Genomic DNA, 27328 nt, shown 5'->3' on the forward strand with positions numbered 1-27328 from the left:
CTCTGCTTCATTTTTATTTGCAATTCTCTATTAGTGAGAGATGGTGTTCATTTTTCCTGGTGCTTGTTGCCCTCTCTATATTTGGTTTAGGGAAAGGTTTTTTCAGGTCTTTTGCCCATTTTTCAATAGGGTTGTTGGTTTTGTTGTGCTGTTTGGTGGTATAAGTTGTTGAGCTGTTAATTTTGGAAGCCAAGCCTGACATGTGCTTGGGATCCAGATAAAGTGCCTGCAGGTTGTGCATAGGAGGTGCTGGAATGCTGACGTTTTGGAGAGCAGCTGTGCCAATCAATGGGCTGTTTCTCTTAAGAGGATTCATGCAATTCAGTCCTTTTCTATAGATGTGAGCCTCTTCTGTTCTTTCTATGCAACTGGTTAAGTAGACCTGACCTAAATCCAGGTAAGGGATATAAATACCAGTAGATTGACTGATATAAAGAAAACTCTCACCAAGATCCTTCTTGGCATCCTGGGTAAAAAGAATCTGTCTTTGTTGCTGTGGTGGGTTTGGTAAACACTGTGGCTTGAAAAACATCGATGGGCAGACAACTCACCCTCGCTTCAGGTGGGGTCAATAAACTTAGAGGAAAAGAGAGAAAGAGAAAAAAATAAAACGTCAGAATTTACTGTATGAATGAAGGTATCAGGTGGAAAATTAAGAAAAAAATCAATTGTTACATACCTATACACCTATCTTTATAAATCCATAAGTTCAGGGACATATAAAAAAGGAAGAAAGCTGGCATGACATGATGGGTTGAGGGCTGAGTGTTTAAATGGAGAGGAATATTATAGGTTGGCTTCAGTCTCTGAAACACCTTGAGAGAGAATGAGCCCACCTGGAAGGGTACTTCTTGGTATTTCATGAAAGAGGGGGAAGGAAAACCAATGAGCATATTGCTTATTGCCAATGCAGCTCCAGGGACAGCTGAGCCAGAGAGAGGAGGAAAACCTGAGTGTGGCTGTTAGAACCGATGCCCACACGAGGGCGCCAGAGTATCTTCTGGACCCAGGTGCAGCTCCAAGGCTCTGAAAGTGCAGGCTCAGTGCTGGGGCCTCTGGTGTCTTGACCAGAAGCCACAGCAAGCACCCAGATATTTTTCGTTTTTTTTTTTTTCCCTGGGCACTAGGGACTCTCTGTTCCAAGATGCCCCATGTCAGGCAGAGGGCACAGGTGTCCTCTCAGCATTTTGAGGTTGATTAGCAACCTGGTTGGGTGGCTGTGTGTTAAGAATGCTTAAAGGAGGAGTTCCCGTCGTGGCGCAGTGGTTAACGAATCCGACTAGGAACCATGAGGTTGCGGGTTCGGTCCCTGCCCTTGCTCAGTGGGTTAACGATCCGGCGTTGCCGTGAGCTGTGGTGTAGGTTGCAGACACGGCTCGGATCCCGCGTTGCTGTGGCTCTGGCGTAGGCCGGTGGCTATAGCTCCGATTCAACCCCTAGCCTGGGAACCTCCATATGCCGCGGAAGCGGCCCAAGAAATAGCAACAAAAACAACAACAAAAAGACAAAAGACAAAAAAAAAAAAAAAAATCACTGGGTTTTGGGATGCCTTGTGTTCCTCCAGAAGCAGGGGCCCAGACCAACACAGCAACTGTGTTCTATCATGAGATGGCTATTTTCAAGCCCCTGACCTTTGGGGGTTTATGTAGGTGGAGAAAGAGGGTGGTGCTAATGAATGAACTGGGGACTTCAGTGGCATTAGGGTGGGCAGCTGGGCCAATCCCTGGGATTTTTTCCCTCAGGAGGCTTAGGGATATTTCCTTCTTGCCTTTCAAGATGAGCTTCACTTTTCTGTACGGTCAAATATTATGGATGTGTGAGCAGAACCAGGTCTGATAAATTAAGCCAGGGTTGGTGGGTATCATCAAGCAAGCTCTCAGGGAATTCCCTTTTGGCTGCCTGGCTTAAGAATCTCTCCTTGTCACTGCTGTGGCTGTGGGAAGAGCTGCATTGGGTGATTAACTCTGGCCAGACAACATCCCAATATCACAGGTGGCACCCAAATAAATTGATAAATATAAGTAGATATTGAAAAGAATGAGCTTCTTTGATAAGTCAATGAATACATATATATGTACACACCTAATGAATGCTAAGGATTCATTTCCAAGGCAGAGTATATGTACATGCCATACATGGATGCTGGAAAATAAATAGGTAAGTAATAAATAAATAAATAAAATGTTATTATAGAAATAAATTCATTCACCCTAGGTAATTAGGTCTTGTCAGTTGCCACTTTGCTAGGAAATCTTGACAGATTCAGTGGAGTCAGTGTGCCTATCTCTTTTCTCAAGAGGCAGCAGTATTAACCCAGACAGCTTCTCTGGTGAACGCTGAGCTGCTAATTTTTTTCATTTTTAAAAAATAATTTATTATTTTCCATTATCGCTGATAGATGGTGCTCAATTTCATTTTAACAACAAAGTGATCCAGTTGTACAGGAATATGCTTATTCTTTTTTCACATCATCCTCCATTTTGTTCCAAAAATAGTGACTAGGTATAGTTCCATGTGCTATACAGCAAGATGTCTATGGTTACCCACTGCAAGGTCAAGACTTTGGATGCATTACCCTCCAAATCCCAGTCCTTCCCACACCCTCCCCCTCCAATCTGGCAACCAAAACTCTGTTTTCCAGTCTGTGAGCTTCTTTTATGTAGAAAGGTTCATTGGTGTCATTTGTGAGATTCCAGAGGGAAGGGGTTTCTCATGGTAATTGTCTTTCTGTTTCAGACATATTTTGCTTAGTATGAGACTTTTTCTTTCCATCTAGGTGGCTGCCAGTGGCATGTTTTGGCTCTCTTTTCATGGCTGAGTAGTATCCCTTTGTGTATATGGACAACCCCTACCTAATCCAAATATCTGTTCATGAACATAGAATGGGTTTCCATGTCTTGCTATTGTGAATAGTGCTGCCTGAACATAGTGGGGCATTTAACTTTTTTTTTTTTGTCTTTTGTCTTTTTAGGGCCATCCCCACCAGCATATGGAGGTTCCCAGGCTAGAGGTCTAATTGGAGCTATGCTGCTGGCCTATGCAAGAGCCACAGCAATGCCAGATTCGAGCCACATCTGCAACCTACACCACAGCTCATGGCAATGCCAGATCCTTAACCCACTAAGTGATGTCAGGGATTGAACTCTCAACCTCATGGTTCCTAGTTGGATTCTTTTCTGCTGCACCACGACAGGAATTCTGCATTTAACTTTTTTAAAAGAACATTTTCTGGATACATGCCCAAGAGTGGGATTTCTGGGTCCTACAGTCATTCTGTGTTTATTTTTTGGATAACCTGGCATCTGTGGTCCATAGTGGTAGTCCAAATTTACATACACATCAAAACTGTAGGAGGGCATCTTCTTCATCACACCCTCTTCAAGGTTTGATTTTGTAGACATAGTGGTGATATCCTTGGATTGAAAAACATAAGTGGGCAGACAACCCACACACCCTTCAGGTGGGTCAATAAATTTTGAAAGAAAGAAGGAAACAGGGAAAGAGAAAAAATAAAATAAAAGACACTAGACTTTACTGTATGAATGAAGGAATATAATTTGTAAAATTAAGAAAGAACAATCATCATTACACACACACACACCTATCTTCATAAATACATGTGTTAAGGGATATATAGAAAAGGAAGAATGCTGTCATGCTTGGTGGGGAGCTGAATGTTTAAACAGAGAAGCATGTCTTATGTTGGTCTCAGAGCTCTGAAAAACTTTGAGAGTGAAAGAGCCCACTTGGAAGGGCCCTTGTTGCTATTTTGTGAAAGCGAGGAAAGGAAATCCAGTGAGTATGTTGTCTATGGCCGATGCAGCCCTGGAGACTGCTGAGCCAGAGATAGGGATAGTTGCTGTCTTTGCAGATGTCCACACGAGGGAGCCAAAGTACCTTCTGGTCCCAGGTGCAGCCCCAAGGCTCTAAATGTGCAGGCTCAGAGCTGAGGCTGATGGTGTCTTGAGCAGGACCCACAGCAAGCACCCAGAAGTTTTTTGGTTGTTTTCTGGACACCATGGACTCCCCGCTCCAAGACGCCTAGGTGGAGAATGAGGGTGGTGCTAATGAATGAATGGAGGACTTTGATGGCATTAGGGTGGGCAGCTGGTCTAATCCCTTTTCATTTTCCACTCAATATTCTTAGGGAATTTTCCTTCTTGCCTTTCAAAATGAGCCTCAGTTTTCAGTGTGGTGGCAGGTTGTGGAGGCCTGACTAAAGCAAGTCTGATGAATTAGGCATGTTTGATTGGTATCATCAAGCAAGCTATCAGGGAGTTCCCTTTTGGCTGCCTGGCTTAAGAATCTCTCCTTGTCACTGCTGTGGCTGTGGTAAGAGCTGCATTGGGATATCCAGCTCTGCAGACAACATCACAATGATGCAGTTTGCACCCAAATAAATTGATAAAAAACAACTAGATAATGAAAAGAATGAGCTTAATTGATAAAAAAAAGTCAATGCATATACATATATATATTCCTACAGAGTAGCTAATGGAATTTATAGACAAGGCAATCCTAAAGGCTCTCCTGATCCAATATCTCAGGTTGCATTGGATTTTAAGTATGAGCCTGGGGATGTACAGCATAGGCATGTATTCTTTTCCTGGGCAGAGAGAATCTGCAGGCACCCTTGGGTGGAGGAACATAAATATATAAGTAAAAAAAATCAGTAAAATGTTATTACAGAAATAAATGCATACATGCTGGGAAATTCTGGTCAGATGTCGCATTTCTAGTAAATCTTTACAGAATCAACAGAGTCAGTTTGCCAATTTTCTCTAGAGGCAGTATTCTCAACCCAGACACATTCTCTGGTGAACCCTGATCCACTAATTTTGTGGGGTTTATGTATCATTTAAAAAATTTTCCATTATCACTGGTTTATGGTGCTGAATTTCACTTTAACAACAAATTGACCCTGTCTTACATATATATACATATTATTTTCTCACATTTTCCTCCAAAAATAGTGACTATATATATAGTTCCCTGTGCTATACATCAGGATCTCATTACTTACCCACTCCATGGGCAAGTGTTTTGATCCTTTACCCCCAAAATACCAGTCCTTCCCACCCTTTAACGACAAATGGATCTAGTGCATGTGTGTGCATACTCTTTTCCTCACATTATCCTCCATTTTGTTCCAAACATAGTGACAAGTTATAGTTCTCTGCTATACAGCAGGTTCTAATTGCTTACCCCCTCCTAGGGCAAGAGTTTGGATCAATTACCACCCAGATCCGAGGCCTTCCCACACCCTCCCCCTCCAATATGGCAACAAATATCTGTTTTCTAGTCCATGAATTTCCTTTCTCTAGAAAGGCTCATTGGTGTCATTTGAAAGATTCAAGGGTGAATATGTATCCCACTGTATTTTTCTTTCCCTTTTGGTCTTATTTCCCTTAGTAGGAGAGTTTCGCTTTCCATCAATGTTGCTGTGAATGGCTTTATTTATTTATTTATTTTTTGCTGTTTTATATGTCTAAGTAGTATTCCATTGTGTATATGTATATCCTCTTCCTAATCCCATCATCTGTCTATGGACATAGAGTGTGTTTCCATGTCTTGCTCTTGTGGAGTGTTCTGCAGGAACACAGTGGGGCATTGAACTTTTTGCAAAGAACACGTCTGGCTACATGCCCAAGAGTGCCATTGCTGGCTCCCACATTCATGCTCTGCTTATTGTTTGGATTACCTGGATCCTGTGGGCCATAGTGGTTGTATGCATTTCCATACACACCCACACTGTAGCAGGGCACCTTCTTTGCCACACCCTTTCCAGGGCTTGTTATTTGTAAACTTACTAATGATGGCCATTCAGAGAGGGGTGAGGTGCTACCTCGGCTTTGGTTTGATTTGTAATTCTTTATTAATGAGTGATGGTGGTCATTTTTTCTGGCACATGTTGCCTTCTGTATATCTGTTTTAGGCAAAAGTCTATTCAAATTTTTGCCCATTTTTCAATGGGGTTGTTTGTTTTGTTTTGCTGTTGGGTGGTATGAGATGTTGAGCTGGTAATTTTGGAAGCCAAGCCTAACCTGGGCTTTGGGATATGGATAAAGTGCTTGGGGGTTGTGCATGGAAGCTGGTAAAATGCTGATATTAGGTGAGCAGATGTGTCAATCCCTGTTATTTTTCTCTCAAGAGGTCTCATGAAACTCCCTCCTTACTTTCCATGTGAGTTTATTCTGTTCTTTCTACGTGCATGGTATGAAGACCTGACCTAAAAACAGGTCAGGAGATTTAAGGCCAGTAGATTGATTGATATAAAGAAAGCTCTCACTGAGATCCCTCCCAGCTCCCTTGGTAAAAGATCTGTCTTTGTCGCTGTGGTGGGTTTGGTAAACACTGTGCCTTGAAAATTATCAATGGGCATAAACTCATGCACAGATCTGGTGGGGTCAATAACTTTAGCAAGAAAGAGGGAAAGAGAGAAAGAGAAAAAAAGAAATAAATAAAAGAAACTGGACTTTATGAATGAAGGAATCTCAGTTGGAAAAATAATATATCAATCACTATATACCTACAAACCTATTTTTATAAATACATAAGTGCAGGGTTATACAAAAAAAGGAACAAGGCTCTCATGACATAATGGGTCAGGAGCTGTGGTTTGAATGGAGTGGCATAGTGGAGGTTGACCTCAAGGCTCTCTAAGCCTTTGAGAGAGAAATAGGCCACTTGGAATTGCACATCTTGGTATCTCAAGAAAGTGGGGGAAGGAAATCCAACAAGCACATTGCTCTGGGACAATGCAGCCCAGGGAACAGCTGAGCCAGAGAGGAGGAGAACCTCAGAGTTTCTGTTAGAAAAGTTGTTCACAAGAGGGCGCCAGAGTATCTTCTGGACCAGATGGCATCTCCAAGTCTGCAGAAGCAGGCACAGAGATGGGGCTGATGGTCGGAGAGTAGAACCCACAGCAAGAACCCAGAGGATTTTATGTTTATTCTTGGGCACCAGGGACTCTCTGCTCCAAGATGCCTCATGTCAGGCAGAGGGCACAGCTGTCCCTTCAGCATTTCGATGTGGATTGGCAGCCTGGTTGGGAGGCAGTGGGTTTAGAATGCTTGAAATATTCACTGGTTTTCAGAATACCTTGTGTTCCTCCAGAGGCAGGGGCTGAGACCTACACAGCATCTGAGCTGTACCGTCAGATGGCCATGGTCAAGCCTCTGACTTTCAGTGGTTTATGTATGTGGAGAAAGAGGCTGGTGCTGATGAATGAATGGAGTCTTCTGTGGCATTAGGATAGGAAGCTGTGCTAATCCCTGTGTTGTTTTCATGCAAGAGGCTTAGGGAAACTTCCTTCTTGCCTTTTGAGTTGAGCCTCACCTTCATTACTGCACCAGTGTATGGAGGCCTGACCAGAACTAGGTCTGATGAATTAAGTAGGGTTGATTGGTATCATCAAGAAAGCTCTGAGGGAGTTCCCTCATGGCTGCCTGGCTCAAGAGTCTCTTTTTCACTGCATTGGCTGTGGTTAGAACTGCTTTGGGAGATAAAACTCTTGCAAGACATCATCCTAATGTCTTAGAGGGCACCCAAATAAATTGATAAATAAAAATAGATATAGAAAAGAATGAGCTTAATTGATAACAAGTCAATGAATACTTATGTATATTCCTACAGATTAGGTGAGGGAATTGATAGATAAGGCAAACCTAAAGGCTCTCCTGACCATATACCGCAGGTGGCAGATGGTTATAATTATGAGCCTGGGGATGTACAGCATAGGCATGTATTCTTTTCCTGAGGAGAGTGTATCTGAATGCCACACATGGGTGCAGGAACATAAACAGGCAAGTAAAAAATAAATAAATAAAATTTATTATAGAAATAAATTCATACAAGCTAAGTAATTAAGTCTGGTAAGATGTCACTTTGCTAGGAAGTCTTGAGAGGTTCAATGGAGTCAGTTTGCCTGTCCTTTTCTCAAGAGGCAGAGGTATAGACCCAGACACCTTCTCTGGTGAAGGCTGAGTCACTAATTTTGTGGGTGTTTTCCTATCATTTATTATTTTCCATTATCGGCTGATTTGTGATGCTCAATTTCAATTTAACAACATAGGGATCCAGTCGTACATGTGTATACATATTCTTTTTTCTCTCATTATCCTCCCTTTTGTTCCAAAAATAGTGACTAGATATAGTTCCTGTGCTATTCATCAGAATCTCTTTGTTATCCACTCCAAGGGCATGAGTCTGGGTTTATTACCTCAAAAATCCCAGTCCTTCCCACATTCTCGCCCCCCAATCTGGCAACCAAAAGTCTGTTTTCCAGTCCATGATTTTCTTTCCTGTAGAAAAGTTCATTGGTGTTATTTATTAGATTCCAGAGAGAAGGGGTTTCCTATGGTATTTGTCTTTCTCTTTTGACATATTTCTCATAGTATGAGAGTTTTTCTTTATATGGCTGTGAGTGGCATTTTTTTTTTTTTTTGGCTCTTTTTAGCTGAATAGTATTCCATTGTGTATATGACTATCCTCTACCAATTCCATTCACCTGTCCATGGACATAGAGGGTGTTTCCATGTCTTGTCTTGTGAAGAGTGCTGCAGGAACACAGCAGGGTATTGAACTTTTTGCAAAGAACACATTCTGGATACATGCCCAAGAGTGGGATTGCTGGGTCCCATGGTCATGCTCTGCTTATTGTTTGGATTACCTGGATCCTGTGGGCCATAGTAGTTGTACACATTTCCCTACATACCCACACTGTAGGAGATAAACTTCTTCTCCACACCCTCTCCTAGGTTTGATTTTGTAGACTTACTAATGATGGCCATTTGGAGAGGGGTGAGCTTTGTTCTGATTTGCATTTATCTATTAATGGAGTGGTGGAGGTCATTTTGTCCAGTGCTTGTTGCTCTCTGTATGTCTGGTTTAGGGAAAGGTCTATTAAGTCTTTTGCCCATTTTTCAATGGGGTTGTTTGTTTTGATTTGCTGTTGGGTGGTATCTGCTGTTGAGCTGGTAATTTGAAGGCCCAGCCTGACCTGGGCTTTGAGATTCGGAAAAAATTCCTGTGGGTTTTGCAAGGAAGCTGTCAAATCACTGATATTTGATGAGAAGCTCTGCCAATCTGTGTGTTTTTCTCTCAGAAGGTCTCATGAATCTGTGTACTTTTCTTTCCATTTGAGCCTCTTCTGTTCTTTCAATGTACTTGGTATGATGACCTGACCTAAAGCCAGGATGGGTGATTTCATGCTGGTAGGCTGATTGATACATAGAAAGCTCTCATTGAGATCCCTCCCAGTTTCCTGGGTAAAAATTCTTTCTTTGCCATGTGGTGGGTTTGGTAAACATTGTGGCTTAAAAACATCGACGTGTAGACAACTCACTGATGCTTCAAGTAGGGGGTCAATAAATTTAGAAAGAAAGAGGGGAATACAGAAAGAGAAAAAAAGACAAAAAATGAATTCAGACTTTACTGCATGAATTAAGGAATCACAGTTGGAAAATTAAGAAAACAAATCAATCGTTACATTTCTACACACCTGTCTTCATAAATACATTAGTGCAGGGATATATAAAAAAGGAAGAAGGCTGTCATGACATGATGGGTTGGGAGCTGAGTTTTGTACCTAATGGCATGGTGTAGATTGACCTGAGGGCTCTGAAAGAATTTGAGAGAGAAATAGTCAACTTGAAAGGGCACTTTTTGGTATGACAACAATGTGTGGGAAGGAAATCCAATTAGCATACTCCCCATGGCCATTGCAGCCCTGGAGACCACTGAGCCAGAGAGAGGACGAAAACCTAAGGGTTTCTGTTAAAGCAGATGTCCAAAAGAGGGTGTCCAAGTACCTTCTGGCCCCAGGTGCAGCTCCAAGGCTGCCGGTGCAGGCTCAATACACCTGATTGTGTGTTGAGCAGAACCCACAGCAAGCACAGAGGTTTTTTGGTTGTTTCCTGGGCACCAGCAACTTTCTGCTCCAAGTCAGAGAATCATGCCAGGCAGAGGGCACAGCTGTCCCTTCAGCATTTTGAGGTGGATTTGCAGCCTGGTTGGGTGGCAGTGTGTTTAGAATGCTTAAGTATTTACTGGGCTTCACAATGCCTTGTCTTCTTCCAGAGGCATGGGCCAACACCCTCCCAGCATCTGTGTGTATCGTGAGCTGACCACTGTCAAGCCCCTGACCATTGGTTGTTTACATAGGTAGAGAAAGAGGCTGGTGGTAATGAATGAATGCAGGAATTTAGTGGCATTAGGGTGGGCATCTGTGCTAATCCCTGTGCATTTTTGGCCCAAGAGACCTAGTGAAATTTCCTTCTTGCCTTTCAAGATGAGCCTCACTTTTGAGTTCAGTGGCAGGGTATGAAGGCCAGACTTAAAACAGGTCTGACAAATTAAGCAGGGTTGATTTGTATCATCACGAATGATCTCACGGAATTCCCTGGTGGCTACCTGGCCTAACGCTCTGTTCTTGTCACTGCTGTGGCTGTGGTAAGTGGTGCTTTGTGAGATCAAACTCTCACAAGACAACATTTCAAAGTTGCAGGTGGCACCCAAATAAATTGATAAATAGAGATATAGAAAAGATTGAACTTAATTGATAAATAATTCAATAAATACTTATATATCTCTAGTGTAGGTAAGGGAATTGATAGATAAGGCAATCCTAAGTGCTCTCCTGACTCTATATCTCTGGTGGCAGAGTTTTTTAAGTATAAGCCTAGGAATGTACAGCATAGGCGTGTATTCATCTCCCAGGCAGAGTGTATCTGTATGCTACCCAAGAGCACAGGAACATAAATAGGCAAGTAAAAATAATAAAATTTATTATAGAAATAAATTCATACACACTTTGTAATTAGGTCTGGTCTGATGTCACATTTCTAAGAAATCCTGACACATTCAACAGAGTCAGTTTTGCCATCCCTTTGCTTGAGAGCCAGGAGTCTCAACCCAGACACCTCTGGTGATTGCTGATCACATTATTTTGTGGATTTTTAAAATCATTTATTATTTTCCATTATGGATGATTTATTTTGCTCAATTTCACTTTAACGACATAGTGATCCAGTTGTCCATGTATATACATATTATTTTTCTCACATTATCCTCCATTTTGTTCCAAAAATTGTGTCTAGATATAGTACCCTGTGCTGTTCAGCACAATATCTGTGCTTACTAACTCCAAGCACAAGAGTTTGGATCTATTACTCCCAAATCTCAGTCCTTCCTACAAGTTCCTCCTTCAGTCTGGCAACAAAATCTGTTTTCCAGTGCATGAGTTTCTTTTGTGTGAAAGTTTCATTGATGTCATTTGTTAATTCCAGAGAAATGGGTATTCCTAAGGTTTTTGTCCCTTTTTTTTGACATATTTGGCATAGTATGAGAATTTCTCTTTCCATCTCTGTGGCTGCAAATGACATTTTTTTGTTGTTCTTTGTATAGCTGAGTAGTACACCATTGTGTATATGTATATCCTCTTCCTAATGCAATCATCTGTCAATGGATATAGAGATTGTTTCCATGTCTTGCTATTGTGAATAGTGCTGCATGATCATAGTGGGGCATTTAACTTTTTAAAAAAACATGTTCTGGACATATGCCCAAGAGTGGGATGTCATATGGTTTTTCTATAATTATTTTTTGGATTTCATCATCCTGTGGACCATAGTGGTTGTACAATATTTCATACACACCCACACTATAGGAGAGCACCTTTTTCTCCACACCCTCTCCTGGGTTTGATTTTGTAGACACACTAATAATGGCCATTCGGAGAGGGGTGACGTGGTACCTCAGCATCTTTTTTTTTGTTTGTTTGTTTTTTGTCTTTTTGCTATTTCTTGGGCTGCTCCCGCGGCATATGGGATGTTCCCAGGCTAGGGGTCCAATCGGAGCTGTAGCCACTGGCCTACACTAGAGCCACAGCAACGCGGGATCCGAGCCACATCTTCAACCCACACCACATCTCACGGAAACGCTGGATCATCAACCCACTGAGCAAGGGCAGGGATCGAACCCACAACCTCATGGTTCCTAGTTGGATTCGTTAACCACTGCGCCACGACGGGAACTCCCTCAGCCTCATTTTAATTTGCATTTCTCTCCTAATGTGTGATGGTGATGATTTTTTCTGGTGCTTGTTGCCCTCTGGATATCTGGCTTTGGGAAATGTCTCTTCAGGTTTTTGCCCATTTTTCAATTGGGTTGTTTGTTTTGATTTTCTGTTGGGTGGTTTCAATTGTTGATCTGGTAATTTTGAACCCCTGCCTTAACCAAGCTTTGGGATCTGGATAAAGTGCCTGCAGGTTGTGCATGAAAGTTGGTAAAAAGGTGATATTTTGGTGAGCACCTATGATGATCCCTGTGATTCTTCTTACAAGAGGTTTCCTGACACCCTGTACTTTTCTTTCCATGTGAGCCTCTTCAGTTGTCTTTACACACCTGGTAAGGAAAACTGACATAAATCCAAGTCGGGTGAATTAGGTCCGGTAGAAGATGGATATAAAGCATGCTCTCATGGAGATCACACGTGGATCCCTGGTTAAAAGATCATTCTTTGTCTCTCTGGTGAGTTTGGTGACTCCTGTGGCTTGAAAAACTTCAAAGGAAAGGCCACTCATGCAGTCTTCATGTGGGATCAATAAGATCCCACATGAAGGATGAGGTATATAGAGAGAGAAAAAAAAAAGAAAAGAAAAAAAGAAGCAAGACATTACTGTATAAATCTAGGAATCACAGATGGAAAATGATGAAAAAAATAATTGTTAAATACATACACACCTATCTTCATAAATACATAAGTGCAGGGATATGTAGAAAAGGAAAAATGCTGTCATGACATGATGGTTCGGGAGCTGAGTGTTTCAACAGAGTGACATGTTGTAAGTTGGCCTTAGGGCTATGAATGCCTTTGATAGAGAAAGGGCCCACTATGAAGGGCACTTCTTGGTATTTCAAGAAAGCGGAGGAAGGAAATCCAATGAAAATATTGCCTAAGGTCAGTGCAACCCCAGTAGCTGCTGAGCCAGAGAGAGGAGGAAAACCTGAGAGTTGCTGTTAGAGTAGATGTCCACAAGAGGGCGCCATAATACCTACTGGACCCAGGTGCAGCTCCAAGGCTGCAGGTGCAGGCTTTGAGGTGGGGTTGATGGTGGGTTGAACAGAACCTACAGGAAGTGCCCAGAGGTTCTTTGGTTGTTTGCTCGGCACTTGGGACTATCTGGTCCCAGACGCCTCATGTCAGGCAGAGGACGCATGTCCCTTCAGCATTTTTAGTTGGACTCACTGCCTGCTTGCATGGCAATGTGTTTAGAATGCTTGAAGTATTCACTGGGTGTCATAACGCCTTGTGTTCCTCTAGTGGCAGGGGCCAAGACCCGCAGATCATCCGTGTTGTATCAAGGTGGCCATTTTCCAACCCCTGTCAGTGCATTTAGATAGGTGGAGAAAGAGGGTGGTACTGATGAATGAATTGGGGACTTCAGTGGCATTATCATGGGCAGCTGAGCTAAACCCTGGGATATTATCCCCCAAGAGACTTCATGAATTTTCTTTATTTCCTATAGAAAAGAGCCACTCTTTCAACTGCACAGACAGGGTATAGAGGACTGACCAAAACCAGGACTGAGGAGTTAAGCGGGTTGATTGGTGTCATCAAGCAAGCTCTCAGGGAGTTCCCTTGTTGCTGCCTGGCTTAAAAGTGTCTATCTGTGACTGCTGTGGCTGTGGGAAGAGCTGCGGCAAGATCAAATTCTGGCCAAACCACATGTCATTGTCACAGCTGGCATCCAAATAAATATAAAAATAAAAAGAGATTTGGAAAGAATGATATTAACAGATAAAAGGAAAATGAATACATATGTTTATACCTAAAGTGTAGCTAAGGGTATTGCCAGATAAAGCAATCCTAAAGGCTCTATTAACCCTATACATCAGGTGGCAGAGTGTTTTAACTAAAAATCTTGAGATGTACAGGATAGGAGTGGATTCATTTCCAGGAAGAGTGTACACATGAGGGCAGGAATATTAATATGTAACTTAAAAATTATAAAATGTTATTATAGAAATAAGTAAATAAACACTTGGTAATTATATATGGTCCATGTCATATTGCAAGTAAAAATTGTCAGGTTCAACAGAGTCAGTGTGACTGTCTCCTTTCAATTACAGTAGATGTACCTACCAATACACATAGTATGATGAATACTAAGCCATTTATTTTATGGGATATTATCAGTGATCATTTTCAGCTCACACAGATTTATATTCCTCAATTTCACATTAACAAAAAAGTGATCCAGTTATACATGTATATACCTACTGTTATTCTCAGACTGTCTTCGATTTATTTTCCGCATAAGTAACAAGGTGTAATCCGTAGAAAAGGATTTCATTGCTAACACATACGAAGCACAAGAGTTTGACTCTATCACTCATAAACCGCAGTCCTTCCCACAGCCGCCCCCACAATCTGGCAATGACAAATAGGTTTTCCAGTCCCTGAGTTTCTATTATGCAGAAAGGTTCATTGGTTTCACTGGTTAGATTCCGGATAGAAGGGATATCCCTTGGTGTTTGTCTTTCATGTTCTGATGTAATTCATGTGGGATGAATATTTCCATTGCCAACTACGTGGGTGCAAATGGCATTTGGCTGTGGCTCTCTTAGGTTTTTTTTTTTGTGTGTTTTTTTGTTTCTTTGTATCTTTGCTTTTTTCTGTGGGAGCAGCATTCCATTGTGTATATATACATTCTCTTCCGAATCAAATCATCTCTCGACGGACATGGAGTTTCTGTCCATGTCTGCTGGTTCTGCAGAGTGTTGCATGAACATAGTGGGGCTTCTAAAAAAATTATTGTCTTTTTGATGTTTATGGGCCACTCCTGCAGCATGTGGAGATTCCAAGGTTAGGGGTCCAATCCGAGATGTAGCCACCGGCCGACACTAGAGCCACAAAAATGCAGGAACCCAGCCAGGTCTGCAAACAACACCACAGCTCACAGCAACGACAGATGCTTAAAAAACTGAGCAAGGGCAGGGACCGAACCCAAAAATGCATGGTTCTTAGTCGGATTCATTAAACACTGCCACACGACAGGAAAACGCACAATGGGACGTTTAAATTCCTACCAGAACCAATTCCGGAAGTAGGACCACGAGTGGGATGCCTGGGTCATGGGGTGGTTCTCTGTGGATGATCTTGGATTCCCTGGATCCTGTGGTCCATCGCGGGGGTCCACATTTACAAAAACACCCAGACCGTCGGAGGGCATCTTCCTGTCCACACCCTCCCAGGGAGGTGTTCCTTGTAGACGTCGTCAAGATGGCCCTTCAGAGACGGGTGGCTTGGGGATTCAGAGTCGCGTGGGTGAGCATGTCTCTCCTAATGAGTGATAGCGGTGATTTTTTTCCCCCAGGGCTTTTGGCCCTGTGTCTGTCTGTTTCGGGAAATGTCTATGCAGGTCTTCTGCCATGTTTGCCTTGGGCTTTGGGTTTTGTTTGGCTGTTGGCTGGTGTCAGTTGTCGAGCTGCTAATTGGGAAACCGCAGCCTGACCTAGGCTGTGGTATGAGGAGAAAGTGCCTGAGGGTCGTGCATGGAAGGTGGTAAAACGGTGGTCCTTTGGGGAGCAGCCGTGTTACTCCCTGTGCATTTTCTCTCCTGAGGTCTCCGGAAACGCCGTCCTTTTCTTTACCTGCGAGCCTCTTCGGTTCTCTGCACACAGCTGGTATGGAAATCTGACCTGGGGCCGGTAGGTGGATTGATATAAAGAGAGGTGTCACCAAGTGCCGCCCCGATTCCCTGGGTAAACGATCTGTGTTGGTCCGTGTGGTGGGTGTGCTCACCTCGGTGGCTTGCCAGACATCGATATGCAGACACCTCAGGCCAGCTAAGGTGGGGTCAACACATTAGGAAGCATGAGGGGAAGAGAGGGAAAAAGGGAACGAAAGAAAAGAAGCAGGATTTGGGCACAGGAATGACGGCCTCACAGCTGCACCATTATGACCAAAATCAATGGTTGCCTACGTACTTACCTGTCTTCCTAAATACATCATTGCAAGGATCTCTGCCAAAGGAAGAAGGCTGTCACGATATGATGGGTTGGGAGGTGAAGGTTTGAATGGAGTGGCAAGGTGTAGGGTGGCCTGAAGGCTCTGAAAGCCTTTGAGAGAGCAATGGCCCACATGGATTGGCAGTGCTTGGTCGATCAAGACGGCGGAGGCAGGCGATTCAAGGCGCAGAGTGCCCCCAGCCAGGGCAGGCAGACAGAGAGAGAGAGGACAGGGGTGGTGGGGTGGGTCGGCTGAGCCAGAGAGAGGAGGAAACCCTGAGAGTTGCTGTTAGAGCCGATGTCCACAAGACGGCGCCAGAGCACCTTCTGGACCCAGGTGCAGTGGCAAGGCTGCAGGGGCAGGCTGAGTGGTGGGATGGAGAGTGTGTGGATAGGAACCCACGGCAAGCCCGCGGAGGCCTTTGGGTTGTTTGCTGGGCCCCTGGGACTCTCTGGTCCAAGAGGCCTCCCGTCAGGCCGAGGACACAGGCGTCCCTGTAGCCGTGTGAGGTGGATCGGCAGCCTGGTTGTCTGGGAGTGTGCTTCGAATGCTGGAAGGATTCCCTGGGTGCAGGAGCAGAGACGCACGCAGCATCTGTGTGGCATCGGGAGCCGGCCACTTCCAAGCCCCTGACCGTCGGTGGTGTGGGTAGGTGGAGATTGAGGGTGGTGCTGAAGAACGAATGGGGGACGTTGTTGGCATTGTGGTGGACAGCTGGGCGAATCCCTGTGCTTTTTCCTTCCAAAGACTTAGGGAAGTTGGCCTTCTTGCCTTTGGGGAGGAGCCTCACGTTTCAGTACAGCGCCAGGGTATGGAGGCCTGACTGAAACCAGGTCTGATGAATTAAGGCGGGTTGATTGGTATCATCCAGCAAGCTCTCAGGGAGTTCCCTCGCGGCTGCCTGGCTTCAGGGGTTCTGTCTGTCACGGCTGTGGCTGTGGAAAGAGCGGCAGCGAGATCAAGGTCTGGCCAAACCACATCCCAGTGTGGCAGGGGGCATCCCAATCCAGTTATCAAAACCGAGAGATTGGGAAAGACTGAGCTTAATTGAGAAAGAAGAAGAGGAATACACGTGCTTAGTCCTACAGTGTAGCTAAGGGTATTGCTAGATGAGGCAATCCTGAAGGCTCGCTCTGCTGGCCCTACACCTCAGGTGGCAGCGTGTTGTAAGGGCAAGCCTTGGGATGGACAGCATCGGAGTGGATTCATGTCCAGGGCAGAGTGGATCTGCACGCCACACATGGGGGCAGGAACATCGGTGTGCAATGAAAACCATAGAAGAGGAAAGGTTAGCAGAGACATAAATTCCCACGTGCTTGGTCCTTACGTCTGGTCCCAGGTCGTATTGCTAGTGACCCTTGTCAGGTTCAACGGAGCCCGTCTGGCTTCTCTTAAGAGGCGGGTGTATGGACCATACATACCACCTATTGTGGTGACCCCTCCGCCATTAATTGCGTGGGATTTTCCATTCTCACGGATTTATGGTGCTCTATTTCACTTGAACCAAAGAGTGATCGAGTTGTCCATGTAGAGACATATTCTTTTTCTCAGAGTGCCTTCAGTTTTCCTCCTTTTTTCTTTTCTCCCCCCCCCCCCACCCCAGACGTGACTGGGTATAATCCCCGTGCTATAGAGCAGGACTTCCTTGCTAACACACTCCAAGCCCAAGAGTTTGACTCTGTCGCTCCCAAACCCCAGTCCTTCCCACAGCCTCCCCCTACAATCTGGCAACGGCAAATAGGTTTTCCAGTCCCTGAGTTTCTTTTATGCAGAAAGGTTCATTGGTTCCACTGGTTAGATTCCGGATAGAAGGGATATCCCTTGGTGTTTGTCCCTCATGTTCTGACGTATTTCACGTAGTATGACAGTGTGTAGGGCCCCCTGCGTGGCTGCGAATGGCATTTGTCTTCTGCTCTGTGTGTTTTCTTTTTTTTTCCTCCTGGGGGAGCAGCATTCCATTGTGTACATATACATTCTCTTCCGAATGCAATCATCTCTCGACGGACATGGAGTTTCTGTCCATGCCTGGCTGTTGTGCAGAGTGCTGCGTGACCATAATGGGGCTTTTAAATTCCTACCAGAACCAATTCCGGAAGTAGGACCGCGAGTGGGATGCCTGGGTCATGGGGTGGTTCTCTAGGGATGAGTTTGGATTCCCTGGATCCTGTGGTCCATCGCGGGGGTCCACATTTACAAAAACACCCAGACCGTCGGAGGGCATCTTCCTGTCCACACCCTCCCAGGGAGGTGTTCCTTGTAGACGTCGTCAAGATGGCCCTTCAGAGACGGGTGGCTTGGGGATTCAGAGTCGCGTGGGTGAGCATGTCTCTCCTAATGAGTGATGGCGGTGATTTTTTTCCCCCAGGGCTTTTGGCCCTGTGTCTGTCTGTTTCGGGAAATGTCTATGCAGGTCTTCTGCCATGTTTGCCTTGGGCTTTGGGTTTTGTTTGGCTGTTGGCTGGTGTCAGTTGTCGAGCTGCTAATTGGGAAACCGCAGCCTGACCTAGGCTGTGGTATGAGGAGAAAGTGCCTGAGGGTCGTGCATGGAAGGTGGTAAAACGGTGGTCCTTTGGGGAGCAGCCGTGTTACTCCCTGTGCATTTTCTCTCCTGAGGTCTCCGGAAACGCCGTCCTTTTCTTTACCTGCGAGCCTCTTCGGTTCTCTGCACACAGCTGGTATGGAAATCTGACCTGGGGCCGGTAGGTGGATTGATATAAAGAGAGGTGTCACCAAGTGCCGCCCCGATTCCCTGGGTAAACGATCTGTGTTGGTCCGTGTGGTGGGTGTGCTCACCTCGGTGGCTTGCCAGACATCGATATGCAGACACCTCAGGCCAGCTAAGGTGGGGTCAACACATTAGGAAGCATGAGGGGAAGAGAGGGAAAAAGGGAACGAAAGAAAAGAAGCAGGATTTGGGCACAGGAATGACGGCCTCACAGCTGCACCATTATGACCAAAATCAATGGTTGCCTACGTACTTACCTGTCTTCCTAAATACATCATTGCAAGGATCTCTGCCAAAGGAAGAAGGCTGTCACGATATGATGGGTTGGGAGGTGAAGGTTTGAATGGAGTGGCAAGGTGTAGGGTGGCCTGAAGGCTCTGAAAGCCTTTGAGAGAGCAATGGCCCACATGGATTGGCAGTGCTTGGTCGATCAAGACGGCGGAGGCAGGCGATTCAAGGCGCAGAGTGCCCCCAGCCAGGGCAGGCAGACAGAGAGAGAGAGGACAGGGGTGGTGGGGTGGGTCGGCTGAGCCAGAGAGAGGAGGAAACCCTGAGAGTTGCTGTTAGAGCCGATGTCCACAAGACGGCGCCAGAGCACCTTCTGGACCCAGGTGCAGTGGCAAGGCTGCAGGGGCAGGCTGAGTGGTGGGATGGAGAGTGTGTGGATAGGAACCCACGGCAAGCCCGCGGAGGCCTTTGGGTTGTTTGCTGGGCCCCTGGGACTCTCTGGTCCAAGAGGCCTCCCGTCAGGCCGAGGACACAGGCGTCCCTGTAGCCGTGTGAGGTGGATCGGCAGCCTGGTTGTCTGGGAGTGTGCTTCGAATGCTGGAAGGATTCCCTGGGTGCAGGAGCAGAGACGCACGCAGCATCTGTGTGGCATCGGGAGCCGGCCACTTCCAAGCCCCTGACCGTCGGTGGTGTGGGTAGGTGGAGATTGAGGGTGGTGCTGAAGAACGAATGGGGGACGTTGTTGGCATTGTGGTGGACAGCTGGGCGAATCCCTGTGCTTTTTCCTTCCAAAGACTTAGGGAAGTTGGCCTTCTTGCCTTTGGGGAGGAGCCTCACGTTTCAGTACAGCGCCAGGGTATGGAGGCCTGACTGAAACCAGGTCTGATGAATTAAGGCGGGTTGATTGGTATCATCCAGCAAGCTCTCAGGGAGTTCCCTCGCGGCTGCCTGGCTTCAGGGGTTCTGTCTGTCACGGCTGTGGCTGTGGAAAGAGCGGCAGCGAGATCAAGGTCTGGCCAAACCACATCCCAGTGTGGCAGGGGGCATCCCAATCCAGTTATCAAAACCGAGAGATTGGGAAAGACTGAGCTTAATTGAGAAAGAAGAAGAGGAATACACGTGCTTAGTCCTACAGTGTAGCTAAGGGTATTGCTAGATGAGGCAATCCTGAAGGCTCGCTCTGCTGGCCCTACACCTCAGGTGGCAGCGTGTTGTAAGGGCAAGCCTTGGGATGGACAGCATCGGAGTGGATTCATGTCCAGGGCAGAGTGGATCTGCACGCCACACATGGGGGCAGGAACATCGGTGTGCAATGAAAACCATAGAAGAGGAAAGGTTAGCAGAGACATAAATTCCCACGTGCTTGGTCCTTACGTCTGGTCCCAGGTCGTATTGCTAGTGACCCTTGTCAGGTTCAACGGAGCCCGTCTGGCTTCTCTTAAGAGGCGGGTGTATGGACCATACATACCACCTATTGTGGTGACCCCTCCGCCATTAATTGCGTGGGATTTTCCATTCTCACGGATTTATGGTGCTCTATTTCACTTGAACCAAAGAGTGATCGAGTTGTCCATGTAGAGACATATTCTTTTTCTCAGAGTGCCTTCAGTTTTCCTCCTTTTTTCTTTTCTCCCCCCCCCCCCGACCCCAGACGTGACTGGGTATAATCCCCGTGCTATAGAGCAGGACTTCCTTGCTAACACACTCCAAGCCCAAGAGTTTGACTCTGTCGCTCCCAAACCCCAGTCCTTCCCACAGCCTCCCCCTACAATCTGGCAACGGCAAATAGGTTTTCCAGTCCCTGAGTTTCTTTTATGCAGAAAGGTTCATTGGTTCCACTGGTTAGATTCCGGATAGAAGGGATATCCCTTGGTGTTTGTCCCTCATGTTCTGACGTATTTCACGTAGTATGACAGTGTGTAGGGCCCCCTGCGTGGCTGCGAATGGCATTTGTCTTCTGCTCTGTGTGTTTTCTTTTTTTTTCCTCCTGGGGGAGCAGCATTCCATTGTGTACATATACATTCTCTTCCGAATGCAATCATCTCTCGACGGACATGGAGTTTCTGTCCATGCCTGGCTGTTGTGCAGAGTGCTGCGTGACCATAATGGGGCTTTTAAATTCCTACCAGAACCAATTCCGGAAGTAGGACCGCGAGTGGGATGCCTGGGTCATGGGGTGGTTCTCTAGGGATGAGTTTGGATTCCCTGGATCCTGTGGTCCATCGCGGGGGTCCACATTTACAAAAACACCCAGACCGTCGGAGGGCATCTTCCTGTCCACACCCTCCCAGGGAGGTGTTCCTTGTAGACGTCGTCAAGATGGCCCTTCAGAGACGGGTGGCTTGGGGATTCAGAGTCGCGTGGGTGAGCATGTCTCTCCTAATGAGTGATGGCGGTGATTTTTTTCCCCCAGGGCTTTTGGCCCTGTGTCTGTCTGTTTCGGGAAATGTCTATGCAGGTCTTCTGCCATGTTTGCCTTGGGCTTTGGGTTTTGTTTGGCTGTTGGCTGGTGTCAGTTGTCGAGCTGCTAATTGGGAAACCGCAGCCTGACCTAGGCTGTGGTATGAGGAGAAAGTGCCTGAGGGTCGTGCATGGAAGGTGGTAAAACGGTGGTCCTTTGGGGAGCAGCCGTGTTACTCCCTGTGCATTTTCTCTCCTGAGGTCTCTGGAAACGCCGTCCTTTTCTTTACCTGCGAGCCTCTTCGGTTCTCTGCACACAGCTGGTATGGAAATCTGACCTGGGGCCGGTAGGTGGATTGATATAAAGAGAGGTGTCACCAAGTGCCGCCCCGATTCCCTGGGTAAACGATCTGTGTTGGTCCGTGTGGTGGGTGTGCTCACCTCGGTGGCTTGCCAGACATCGATATGCAGACACCTCAGGCCAGCTAAGGTGGGGTCAACACATTAGGAAGCATGAGGGGAAGAGAGGGAAAAAGGGAACGAAAGAAAAGAAGCAGGATTTGGGCACAGGAATGACGGCCTCACAGCTGCACCATTATGACCAAAATCAATGGTTGCCTACGTACTTACCTGTCTTCCTAAATACATCATTGCAAGGATCTCTGCCAAAGGAAGAAGGCTGTCACGATATGATGGGTTGGGAGGTGAAGGTTTGAATGGAGTGGCAAGGTGTAGGGTGGCCTGAAGGCTCTGAAAGCCTTTGAGAGAGCAATGGCCCACATGGATTGGCAGTGCTTGGTCGATCAAGACGGCGGAGGCAGGCGATTCAAGGCGCAGAGTGCCCCCAGCCAGGGCAGGCAGACAGAGAGAGAGAGGACAGGGGTGGTGGGGTGGGTCGGCTGAGCCAGAGAGAGGAGGAAACCCTGAGAGTTGCTGTTAGAGCCGATGTCCACAAGACGGCGCCAGAGCACCTTCTGGACCCAGGTGCAGTGGCAAGGCTGCAGGGGCAGGCTGAGTGGTGGGATGGAGAGTGTGTGGATAGGAACCCACGGCAAGCCCGCGGAGGCCTTTGGGTTGTTTGCTGGGCCCCTGGGACTCTCTGGTCCAAGAGGCCTCCCGTCAGGCCGAGGACACAGGCGTCCCTGTAGCCGTGTGAGGTGGATCGGCAGCCTGGTTGTCTGGGAGTGTGCTTCGAATGCTGGAAGGATTCCCTGGGTGCAGGAGCAGAGACGCACGCAGCATCTGTGTGGCATCGGGAGCCGGCCACTTCCAAGCCCCTGACCGTCGGTGGTGTGGGTAGGTGGAGATTGAGGGTGGTGCTGAAGAACGAATGGGGGACGTTGTTGGCATTGTGGTGGACAGCTGGGCGAATCCCTGTGCTTTTTCCTTCCAAAGACTTAGGGAAGTTGGCCTTCTTGCCTTTGGGGAGGAGCCTCACGTTTCAGTACAGCGCCAGGGTATGGAGGCCTGACTGAAACCAGGTCTGATGAATTAAGGCGGGTTGATTGGTATCATCCAGCAAGCTCTCAGGGAGTTCCCTCGCGGCTGCCTGGCTTCAGGGGTTCTGTCTGTCACGGCTGTGGCTGTGGAAAGAGCGGCAGCGAGATCAAGGTCTGGCCAAACCACATCCCAGTGTGGCAGGGGGCATCCCAATCCAGTTATCAAAACCGAGAGATTGGGAAAGACTGAGCTTAATTGAGAAAGAAGAAGAGGAATACACGTGCTTAGTCCTACAGTGTAGCTAAGGGTATTGCTAGATGAGGCAATCCTGAAGGCTCGCTCTGCTGGCCCTACACCTCAGGTGGCAGCGTGTTGTAAGGGCAAGCCTTGGGATGGACAGCATCGGAGTGGATTCATGTCCAGGGCAGAGTGGATCTGCACGCCACACATGGGGGCAGGAACATCGGTGTGCAATGAAAACCATAGAAGAGGAAAGGTTAGCAGAGACATAAATTCCCACGTGCTTGGTCCTTACGTCTGGTCCCAGGTCGTATTGCTAGTGACCCTTGTCAGGTTCAACGGAGCCCGTCTGGCTTCTCTTAAGAGGCGGGTGTATGGACCATACATACCACCTATTGTGGTGACCCCTCCGCCATTAATTGCGTGGGATTTTCCATTCTCACGGATTTATGGTGCTCTATTTCACTTGAACCAAAGAGTGATCGAGTTGTCCATGTAGAGACATATTCTTTTTCTCAGAGTGCCTTCAGTTTTCCTCCTTTTTTCTTTTCTCCCCCCCCCCCCACCCCAGACGTGACTGGGTATAATCCCCGTGCTATAGAGCAGGACTTCCTTGCTAACACACTCCAAGCCCAAGAGTTTGACTCTGTCGCTCCCAAACCCCAGTCCTTCCCACAGCCTCCCCCCTACAATCTGGCAACGGCAAATAGGTTTTCCAGTCCCTGAGTTTCTTTTATGCAGAAAGGTTCATTGGTTCCACTGGTTAGATTCCGGATAGAAGGGATATCCCTTGGTGTTTGTCCCTCATGTTCTGACGTATTTCACGTAGTATGACAGTGTGTAGGGCCCCCTGCGTGGCTGCGAATGGCATTTGTCTTCTGCTCTGTGTGTTTTCTTTTTTTTTCCTCCTGGGGGAGCAGCATTCCATTGTGTACATATACATTCTCTTCCGAATGCAATCATCTCTCGACGGACATGGAGTTTCTGTCCATGCCTGGCTGTTGTGCAGAGTGCTGCGTGACCATAATGGGGCTTTTAAATTCCTACCAGAACCAATTCCGGAAGTAGGACCGCGAGTGGGATGCCTGGGTCATGGGGTGGTTCTCTAGGGATGAGTTTGGATTCCCTGGATCCTGTGGTCCATCGCGGGGGTCCACATTTACAAAAACACCCAGACCGTCGGAGGGCATCTTCCTGTCCACACCCTCCCAGGGAGGTGTTCCTTGTAGACGTCGTCAAGATGGCCCTTCAGAGACGGGTGGCTTGGGGATTCAGAGTCGCGTGGGTGAGCATGTCTCTCCTAATGAGTGATGGCGGTGATTTTTTTCCCCCAGGGCTTTTGGCCCTGTGTCTGTCTGTTTCGGGAAATGTCTATGCAGGTCTTCTGCCATGTTTGCCTTGGGCTTTGGGTTTTGTTTGGCTGTTGGCTGGTGTCAGTTGTCGAGCTGCTAATTGGGAAACCGCAGCCTGACCTAGGCTGTGGTATGAGGAGAAAGTGCCTGAGGGTCGTGCATGGAAGGTGGTAAAACGGTGGTCCTTTGGGGAGCAGCCGTGTTACTCCCTGTGCATTTTCTCTCCTGAGGTCTCTGGAAACGCCGTCCTTTTCTTTACCTGCGAGCCTCTTCGGTTCTCTGCACACAGCTGGTATGGAAATCTGACCTGGGGCCGGTAGGTGGATTGATATAAAGAGAGGTGTCACCAAGTGCCGCCCCGATTCCCTGGGTAAACGATCTGTGTTGGTCCGTGTGGTGGGTGTGCTCACCTCGGTGGCTTGCCAGACATCGATATGCAGACACCTCAGGCCAGCTAAGGTGGGGTCAACACATTAGGAAGCATGAGGGGAAGAGAGGGAAAAAGGGAACGAAAGAAAAGAAGCAGGATTTGGGCACAGGAATGACGGCCTCACAGCTGCACCATTATGACCAAAATCAATGGTTGCCTACGTACTTACCTGTCTTCCTAAATACATCATTGCAAGGATCTCTGCCAAAGGAAGAAGGCTGTCACGATATGATGGGTTGGGAGGTGAAGGTTTGAATGGAGTGGCAAGGTGTAGGGTGGCCTGAAGGCTCTGAAAGCCTTTGAGAGAGCAATGGCCCACATGGATTGGCAGTGCTTGGTCGATCAAGACGGCGGAGGCAGGCGATTCAAGGCGCAGAGTGCCCCCAGCCAGGGCAGGCAGACAGAGAGAGAGAGGACAGGGGTGGTGGGGTGGGTCGGCTGAGCCAGAGAGAGGAGGAAACCCTGAGAGTTGCTGTTAGAGCCGATGTCCACAAGACGGCGCCAGAGCACCTTCTGGACCCAGGTGCAGTGGCAAGGCTGCAGGGGCAGGCTGAGTGGTGGGATGGAGAGTGTGTGGATAGGAACCCACGGCAAGCCCGCGGAGGCCTTTGGGTTGTTTGCTGGGCCCCTGGGACTCTCTGGTCCAAGAGGCCTCCCGTCAGGCCGAGGACACAGGCGTCCCTGTAGCCGTGTGAGGTGGATCGGCAGCCTGGTTGTCTGGGAGTGTGCTTCGAATGCTGGAAGGATTCCCTGGGTGCAGGAGCAGAGACGCACGCAGCATCTGTGTGGCATCGGGAGCCGGCCACTTCCAAGCCCCTGACCGTCGGTGGTGTGGGTAGGTGGAGATTGAGGGTGGTGCTGAAGAACGAATGGGGGACGTTGTTGGCATTGTGGTGGACAGCTGGGCGAATCCCTGTGCTTTTTCCTTCCAAAGACTTAGGGAAGTTGGCCTTCTTGCCTTTGGGGAGGAGCCTCACGTTTCAGTACAGCGCCAGGGTATGGAGGCCTGACTGAAACCAGGTCTGATGAATTAAGGCGGGTTGATTGGTATCATCCAGCAAGCTCTCAGGGAGTTCCCTCGCGGCTGCCTGGCTTCAGGGGTTCTGTCTGTCACGGCTGTGGCTGTGGAAAGAGCGGCAGCGAGATCAAGGTCTGGCCAAACCACATCCCAGTGTGGCAGGGGGCATCCCAATCCAGTTATCAAAACCGAGAGATTGGGAAAGACTGAGCTTAATTGAGAAAGAAGAAGAGGAATACACGTGCTTAGTCCTACAGTGTAGCTAAGGGTATTGCTAGATGAGGCAATCCTGAAGGCTCGCTCTGCTGGCCCTACACCTCAGGTGGCAGCGTGTTGTAAGGGCAAGCCTTGGGATGGACAGCATCGGAGTGGATTCATGTCCAGGGCAGAGTGGATCTGCACGCCACACATGGGGGCAGGAACATCGGTGTGCAATGAAAACCATAGAAGAGGAAAGGTTAGCAGAGACATAAATTCCCACGTGCTTGGTCCTTACGTCTGGTCCCAGGTCGTATTGCTAGTGACCCTTGTCAGGTTCAACGGAGCCCGTCTGGCTTCTCTTAAGAGGCGGGTGTATGGACCATACATACCACCTATTGTGGTGACCCCTCCGCCATTAATTGCGTGGGATTTTCCATTCTCACGGATTTATGGTGCTCTATTTCACTTGAACCAAAGAGTGATCGAGTTGTCCATGTAGAGACATATTCTTTTTCTCAGAGTGCCTTCAGTTTTCCTCCTTTTTTCTTTTCTCCCCCCCCCCACCCCAGACGTGACTGGGTATAATCCCCGTGCTATAGAGCAGGACTTCCTTGCTAACACACTCCAAGCCCAAGAGTTTGACTCTGTCGCTCCCAAACCCCAGTCCTTCCCACAGCCTCCCCCTACAATCTGGCAACGGCAAATAGGTTTTCCAGTCCCTGAGTTTCTTTTATGCAGAAAGGTTCATTGGTTCCACTGGTTAGATTCCGGATAGAAGGGATATCCCTTGGTGTTTGTCCCTCATGTTCTGACGTATTTCACGTAGTATGACAGTGTGTAGGGCCCCCTGCGTGGCTGCGAATGGCATTTGTCTTCTGCTCTGTGTGTTTTCTTTTTTTTTCCTCCTGGGGGAGCAGCATTCCATTGTGTACATATACATTCTCTTCCGAATGCAATCATCTCTCGACGGACATGGAGTTTCTGTCCATGCCTGGCTGTTGTGCAGAGTGCTGCGTGACCATAATGGGGCTTTTAAATTCCTACCAGAACCAATTCCGGAAGTAGGACCGCGAGTGGGATGCCTGGGTCATGGGGTGGTTCTCTAGGGATGAGTTTGGATTCCCTGGATCCTGTGGTCCATCGCGGGGGTCCACATTTACAAAAACACCCAGACCGTCGGAGGGCATCTTCCTGTCCACACCCTCCCAGGGAGGTGTTCCTTGTAGACGTCGTCAAGATGGCCCTTCAGAGACGGGTGGCTTGGGGATTCAGAGTCGCG

General features: G+C 47.4%; 2 long non-coding RNA genes across 2 annotated transcripts in view; one reads left to right on the top strand and one right to left on the bottom strand.

The window, feature by feature from the left end:
- The window catches only part of LOC146402276 (uncharacterized), a 372528-nt gene that overhangs the window by 81749 nt on the left and 263451 nt on the right, over positions 1-27328 (top strand). The gene's annotated exons all lie outside the window — the stretch shown is intronic.
- LOC146402277 (uncharacterized) lies at positions 14449-22951 on the bottom strand. The gene is made up of 5 exons (XR_014808630.1): positions 21999-22951; positions 18998-19950; positions 15998-16950; positions 15080-15705; positions 14449-14806 (listed from the first exon to the last, which is right to left on the bottom strand). It is a non-coding gene; the product is annotated as an uncharacterized LOC146402277 (long non-coding RNA).

Source organism: Sus scrofa, chromosome 6 (genome assembly GCF_054392235.1).
Source record: "Sus scrofa isolate SSC_HxYL_T2T_F1_AM1 chromosome 6, Sscrofa_HxYL_maternal_Yorkshire_Landrace_v2.0, whole genome shotgun sequence".
Classification (NCBI taxonomy): domain Eukaryota; kingdom Metazoa; phylum Chordata; class Mammalia; order Artiodactyla; family Suidae; genus Sus; species Sus scrofa.